At 48.1% G+C, this 5,000-nt stretch overlaps 15 non-coding genes and 7 pseudogenes across 15 annotated transcripts; all 22 read left to right on the top strand.

Annotated features, from left to right (window-relative positions):
• LOC135761232 (5S ribosomal RNA) overlaps positions 1–8 on the top strand; it is a 119-nt pseudogene extending 111 nt beyond the window's left edge.
• Positions 9–133: 125 nt separating this feature from the next.
• LOC135762174 (5S ribosomal RNA) lies at positions 134–252 on the top strand. Its single transcript, XR_010538738.2, has one exon. It is a non-coding gene; the product is annotated as a 5S ribosomal RNA (ribosomal RNA).
• A 126-nt stretch (positions 253–378) lies between these two features.
• On the top strand, positions 379–497 carry LOC135763711 (5S ribosomal RNA). Its single transcript, XR_012337479.1, has one exon. It is a non-coding gene; the product is annotated as a 5S ribosomal RNA (ribosomal RNA).
• A 125-nt stretch (positions 498–622) lies between these two features.
• On the top strand, positions 623–741 carry LOC135761980 (5S ribosomal RNA). Its single transcript, XR_010538551.2, has one exon. It is a non-coding gene; the product is annotated as a 5S ribosomal RNA (ribosomal RNA).
• Positions 742–866: 125 nt separating this feature from the next.
• Positions 867–985, top strand: LOC135762555 (5S ribosomal RNA; annotated as a pseudogene).
• A 126-nt stretch (positions 986–1,111) lies between these two features.
• LOC135761221 (5S ribosomal RNA) lies at positions 1,112–1,230 on the top strand. The gene has a single exon (XR_010537827.2). It is a non-coding gene; the product is annotated as a 5S ribosomal RNA (ribosomal RNA).
• Positions 1,231–1,350: 120 nt separating this feature from the next.
• On the top strand, positions 1,351–1,469 carry LOC135763429 (5S ribosomal RNA; annotated as a pseudogene).
• Positions 1,470–1,594: 125 nt separating this feature from the next.
• On the top strand, positions 1,595–1,713 carry LOC135763522 (5S ribosomal RNA). Its single transcript, XR_012337478.1, has one exon. It is a non-coding gene; the product is annotated as a 5S ribosomal RNA (ribosomal RNA).
• Positions 1,714–1,838: 125 nt separating this feature from the next.
• LOC135761210 (5S ribosomal RNA) lies at positions 1,839–1,957 on the top strand. Its single transcript, XR_010537815.1, has one exon. It is a non-coding gene; the product is annotated as a 5S ribosomal RNA (ribosomal RNA).
• Positions 1,958–2,082: 125 nt separating this feature from the next.
• Positions 2,083–2,201, top strand: LOC135761199 (5S ribosomal RNA). Its single transcript, XR_010537804.2, has one exon. It is a non-coding gene; the product is annotated as a 5S ribosomal RNA (ribosomal RNA).
• Positions 2,202–2,327: 126 nt separating this feature from the next.
• LOC135762957 (5S ribosomal RNA) lies at positions 2,328–2,446 on the top strand. The gene has a single exon (XR_012337477.1). It is a non-coding gene; the product is annotated as a 5S ribosomal RNA (ribosomal RNA).
• A 125-nt stretch (positions 2,447–2,571) lies between these two features.
• On the top strand, positions 2,572–2,690 carry LOC135761888 (5S ribosomal RNA). Its single transcript, XR_010538464.2, has one exon. It is a non-coding gene; the product is annotated as a 5S ribosomal RNA (ribosomal RNA).
• Positions 2,691–2,815: 125 nt separating this feature from the next.
• On the top strand, positions 2,816–2,934 carry LOC135762554 (5S ribosomal RNA). Its single transcript, XR_010539106.2, has one exon. It is a non-coding gene; the product is annotated as a 5S ribosomal RNA (ribosomal RNA).
• A 120-nt stretch (positions 2,935–3,054) lies between these two features.
• Positions 3,055–3,173, top strand: LOC135762981 (5S ribosomal RNA; annotated as a pseudogene).
• A 125-nt stretch (positions 3,174–3,298) lies between these two features.
• LOC135761187 (5S ribosomal RNA) lies at positions 3,299–3,417 on the top strand. The gene has a single exon (XR_010537793.2). It is a non-coding gene; the product is annotated as a 5S ribosomal RNA (ribosomal RNA).
• Positions 3,418–3,543: 126 nt separating this feature from the next.
• LOC135763648 (5S ribosomal RNA) lies at positions 3,544–3,662 on the top strand. The gene has a single exon (XR_012337626.1). It is a non-coding gene; the product is annotated as a 5S ribosomal RNA (ribosomal RNA).
• Positions 3,663–3,782: 120 nt separating this feature from the next.
• LOC135761175 (5S ribosomal RNA) lies at positions 3,783–3,901 on the top strand (annotated as a pseudogene).
• A 124-nt stretch (positions 3,902–4,025) lies between these two features.
• On the top strand, positions 4,026–4,144 carry LOC135762173 (5S ribosomal RNA). Its single transcript, XR_010538737.2, has one exon. It is a non-coding gene; the product is annotated as a 5S ribosomal RNA (ribosomal RNA).
• Positions 4,145–4,269: 125 nt separating this feature from the next.
• LOC135763710 (5S ribosomal RNA) lies at positions 4,270–4,388 on the top strand (annotated as a pseudogene).
• A 126-nt stretch (positions 4,389–4,514) lies between these two features.
• On the top strand, positions 4,515–4,633 carry LOC135761978 (5S ribosomal RNA). Its single transcript, XR_010538549.2, has one exon. It is a non-coding gene; the product is annotated as a 5S ribosomal RNA (ribosomal RNA).
• A 125-nt stretch (positions 4,634–4,758) lies between these two features.
• On the top strand, positions 4,759–4,877 carry LOC135762553 (5S ribosomal RNA). Its single transcript, XR_010539105.2, has one exon. It is a non-coding gene; the product is annotated as a 5S ribosomal RNA (ribosomal RNA).
• Positions 4,878–4,997: 120 nt separating this feature from the next.
• Positions 4,998–5,000, top strand: part of LOC135762980 (5S ribosomal RNA) — a 119-nt pseudogene continuing 116 nt past the window's right edge.

Raw genomic sequence — 5,000 nt, 5'->3', positions numbered from 1 at the left:
TGTAAGCATTTAATTAATTAAATATTTATTTATGTCATTTTTTCCCATGAATGCGTTCTTTCTGTAAGCGTTCACTGATGTCATGGCGTTGCCACATAAGTCTTGAAGTGTCTGTCGATTCGAGTCGGCACTCGCTTACGGCCACACCACCCTGAGCACGCCCGCTCTCGTCTGATCTCGGAAGCCAAGCAGGGTCGGGCCTGGTTAGTACTTGGATGGGAGACCGCCTGGGAATACCAGGTGCTGTAAGCATTTAATTAATTAATAATTTTTTTTATGTCATTTTTTCCCATGAATGCGTCCTTTCTGTAACCATTTACCGATGTCATTGCGTTGCAACATTAGCCTTGAAGTGTCTCTCGAATCGAGTCAGCACTCGCTTACGGCCACACCACCCTGAGCACGCCCGCTCTCGTCTGATCTCGGAAGCCAAGCAGGGTCGGGCCTGGTTAGTACTTGGATGGGAGACCGCCTGGGAATACCAGGTGCTGTAAGCATTTAATTAATTAATTATTTTTTTATGTCATTTTTTCCCATGAATGCGATCTTTCTGTAAGCGTTCACTGATGTCATGGCGTTGCCACATAAGTCTTGAAGTGTCTATCGAAGCGAGTCAGCACTCGCTTACGGCCACACCACCCTGAGCACGCCCGCTCTCGTCTGATCTCGGAAGCCAAGCAGGGTTGGGCCTGGTTAGTACTTGGATGGGAGACCGCCTGGGAATACCAGGTGCTGTAAGCATTTAATTAATTAATTATTTTTTTTATGTCATTTTTCCCATGAATGCGTCCTTTCTGTAACCATTTACCGATGTCATTGCGTTGCCACATTAGCCTTGAAGTGTCTCTCGAATCGAGTCAGCACTCGTTTACGGCCACACCACCCTGAGCACGCCCGCTCTCGTCTGATCTCGGAAGCCAAGCAGGGTCGGGCCTGGTTAGTACTTGGATGGGAGACCGCCTGGGAATACCAGATGCTGTAAGCATTTAATTAATTAATTATATTTTTTATGTCATTTTTTCCCATGAATGCGTCCTTTCTGTAACCATTTACCGATGTCATTGCGTTGCCACATTAGCCTTGAAGTGTCTCTCGAATCGAGTCAGCACTCGTTTACGGCCACACCACCCTGAGCACGCCCGCTCTCGTCTGATCTCGGAAGCCAAGCAGGGTCGGGCCTGGTTAGTACTTGGATGGGAGACCGCCTGGGAATACCTGGTGCTGTAAGAATTAAATTAATTAATTATTTATGTCATTTTTCCCATGAATGCGTCCTTTCTGTAAGCGTTCTCCCATGGCATGCCGTTGCCACATTAGTTTTGAAGTGTCTCTCGAATCAAGTCCGCACTCGCTTACGGCCACACCACCCTGAGCACGCCCGCTCTCGTCTGATCTCGGAAGCCAAGCAGGGTCGGGCCTGGTTAGTACTTGGATGGGAGATTGCCTGGGAATACCAGGTGCTGTAAGCATTTAATTAATTAAATATTTATTTATGTCATTTTTTCCCATGAATGCGTTCTTTCTGTAAGCGTTCACTGATGTCATGGCGTTGCCACATAAGTCTTGAAGTGTCTGTCGATTCGAGTCGGCACTCGCTTACGGCCACACCACCCTGAGCACGCCCGCTCTCGTCTGATCTCGGAAGCCAAGCAGGGTCGGGCCTGGTTAGTACTTGGATGGGAGACCGCCTGGGAATACCAGGTGCTGTAAGCATTTAATTAATTAAATATTTATTTATGTCATATTTTCCCATGAATGCGTCCTTTCTGTAAGCGTTCTCCCATGGCATGGCGTTGCCACATTAGTTTTGAAGTGTCTCTCGAATCGAGTCTGCACTCGCTTACGGCCACACCACCCTGAGCACGCCCGCTCTCGTCTGATCTCGGAAGCCAAGCAGGGTCGGGCCTGGTTAGTACTTGGATGGGAGACCGCCTGGGAATACCAGGTGCTGTAAGCATTTAATTAATTAATAATTTTTTTATGTCATTTTTTCCCATGAATGCGTCCTTTCTGTAACCATTTACCGATGTCATTGCGTTGCCACATTAGCCTTGAAGTGTCTCTCGAATCGAATCAGCACTCGCTTACGGCCACACCACCCTGAGCACGCCCGCTCTCGTCTGATCTCGGAAGCCAAGCAGGGTCGGGCCTGGTTAGTACTTGGATGGGAGACCGCCTGGGAATACCAGGTGCTGCAAGCATTTATATTAATAAATTATTTTTTTATGTCATTTTTTCCCATGAATGCGACCTTTCTGTAAGCGTTCACTGATGTCATGGCGTTGCCACATAAGTCTTGAAGTGTCTATCGAAGCGAGTCAGCACTCGCTTACGGCCACACCACCCTGAGCACGCCCGCTCTCGTCTGATCTCGGAAGCCAAGCAGGGTCGGGCCTGGTTAGTACTTGGATGGGAGACCGCCTGGGAATACCAGGTGCTGTAAGCATTTAATTAATTAATTTTTTTTTTATGTCATTTTTTCCCATGAATGCGTCCTTTCTGTAACCATTTACCGATGTCATTGCGTTGCCACATTAGCCTTGAAGTGTCTATCGAATAGAGTCAGCACTCGTTTGCGGCCACACCACCCTGAGCACGCCCGCTCTCGTCTGATCTCGGAAGCCAAGCAGGGTCGGGCCTGGTTAGTACTTGGATGGGAGACCGCCTGGGAATACCAGGTGCTGTAAGCATTTAATTAATTAATTATTTTTTTATGTCATTTTTTCCCATGAATGCGATCTTTCTGTAAGCGTTCACTGATGTCATGGCGTTGCCACATAAGTCTTGAAGTGTCTTTCGAAGCGAGTCAGCACTCGCTTATGGCCACACCACCCTGAGCACGCCCGCTCTCGTCTGATCTCGGAAGCCAAGCAGGGTCGGGCCTGGTTAGTACTTGGATGGGAGACCGCCTGGGAATACCTGGTGCTGTAAGAATTAAATTAATTAATTATTTATGTCATTTTTCCCATGAATGCGTCCTTTCTGTAAGCGTTCTCCCATGGCATGGCGTTGCCACATTAGTTTTGAAGTGTCTCTCGAATCAAGTCAGCACTCGCTTACGGCCACGCCACCCTGAGCACGCCCGCTCTCGTCTGATCTCGTAAGCCAAGCAGGGTCGGGCCTGGTTAGTACTTGGATGGGAGACCGCCTGGGAATACCAGGTGCTCTAAGCATTTAATTAATTAATTATTTTTTTATGTCATTTTTTCCCATGAATGCGATCTTTCTGTAAGCGTTCACTGATGTCATGGCGTTGCCACATAAGTCTTGAAGTGTCTATCGAAGCGAGTCAGCACTCGCTTACGGCCACACCACCCTGAGCACGCCCGCTCTCGTCTGATCTCGGAAGCCAAGCAGGGTCGTGCCTGGTTAGTACTTGGATGGGAGACCGCCTGGGAATACCAGGTGCTGTAAGCATTTAATTAATTAATTATTTTTTTTATGTCATTTTTTCCCATGAATGCGTCCTTTCTGTAACCATTTACCGATGTCATTGCGTTGCCACATTAGCCTTGAAGTGTCTCTCGAATCGAGTCAGCACTCGTTTACGGCCACACCACCCTGAGCACGCCCGCTCTCGTCTGATCTCGGAAGCCAAGCAGGGTCGGGCCTGGTTAGTACTTGGATGGGAGACCGCCTGGGAATACCTGGTGCTGTAAGAATTTAATTAATTAATTTTTTATGTCATTTTTCCCATGAATGCGTCCTTTCTGTAAGCGTTCTCCCATGGCATGCCGTTGCCACATTAGTTTTGAAGTGTCTCTCGAATCAAGTCCGCACTCGCTTACGGCCACACCACCCTGAGCACGCCCGCTCTCGTCTGATCTCGGAAGCCAAGCAGGGTCGGGCCTGGTTAGTACTTGGATGGGAGATTGCCTGGGAATACCAGGTGCTGTAAGCATTTAATTAATTAAATATTTATTTATGTCATTTTTCCCATGAATGCGTTCTTTCTGTAAGCGTTCACTGATGTCATGGCGTTGCCACATAAGTCTTGAAGTGTCTGTCGATTCGAGTCGGCACTCGCTTACGGCCACACCACCCTGAGCACGCCCGCTCTCGTCTGATCTCGGAAGCCAAGCAGGGTCGGGCCTGGTTAGTACTTGGATGGGAGACCGCCTGGGAATACCAGGTGCTGTAAGCATTTAATTAATTAAATATTTATTTATGTCATATTTTCCCATGAATGCGTCCTTTCTGTAAGCGTTCTCCCATGGCATGGCGTTGCCACATTAGTTTTGAAGTGTCTCTCGAATCGAGTCTGCACTCGCTTACGGCCACACCACCCTGAGCACGCCCGCTCTCGTCTCATCTCGGAAGCCAAGCAGGGTCGGTCCTGGTTAGTACTTGGATGGGAGACCGCCTGGGAATACCAGGTGCTGTAAGCATTTAATTAATTAATAATTTTTTTTATGTCATTTTTTCCCATGAATGCGTCCTTTCTGTAACCATTTACCGATGTCATTGCATTGCCACATTAGCCTTGAAGTGTCTCTCGAATCGAGTCAGCACTCGCTTACGGCCACACCACCCTGAGCACGCCCGCTCTCGTCTGATCTCGGAAGCCAAGCAGGGTCGGGCCTGGTTAGTACTTGGATGGGAGACCGCCTGGGAATACCAGGTGCTGTAAGCATTTAATTAATTAATTATTTTTTTATGTCATTTTTTCCCATGAATGCGATCTTTCTGTAAGCGTTCACTGATGTCATGGCGTTGCCACATAAGTCTTGAAGTGTCTTTCGAAGCGAGTCAGCCCTCGCTTACGGCCACACCACCCTGAGCACGCCCGCTCTCGTCTGATCTCGGAAGCCAAGCAGGGTCGGGCCTGGTTAGTACTTGGATGGGAGACCGCCTGGGAATACCTGGTGCTGTAAGAATTAAATTAATTAATTATTTATGTCATTTTTCCCATGAATGCGTCCTTTCTGTAAGCGTTCTCCCATGGCATGGCGTTGCCACATTAGTTTTGAAGTGTCTCTCGAATCAAGTCAGCACTCGCT

This window comes from Paramisgurnus dabryanus, chromosome 9, assembly GCF_030506205.2.
Source record: "Paramisgurnus dabryanus chromosome 9, PD_genome_1.1, whole genome shotgun sequence".
In the NCBI taxonomy this organism is placed as follows: domain Eukaryota; kingdom Metazoa; phylum Chordata; class Actinopteri; order Cypriniformes; family Cobitidae; genus Paramisgurnus; species Paramisgurnus dabryanus.
This window is presented reverse-complemented; position numbering and strand designations above follow the sequence as displayed.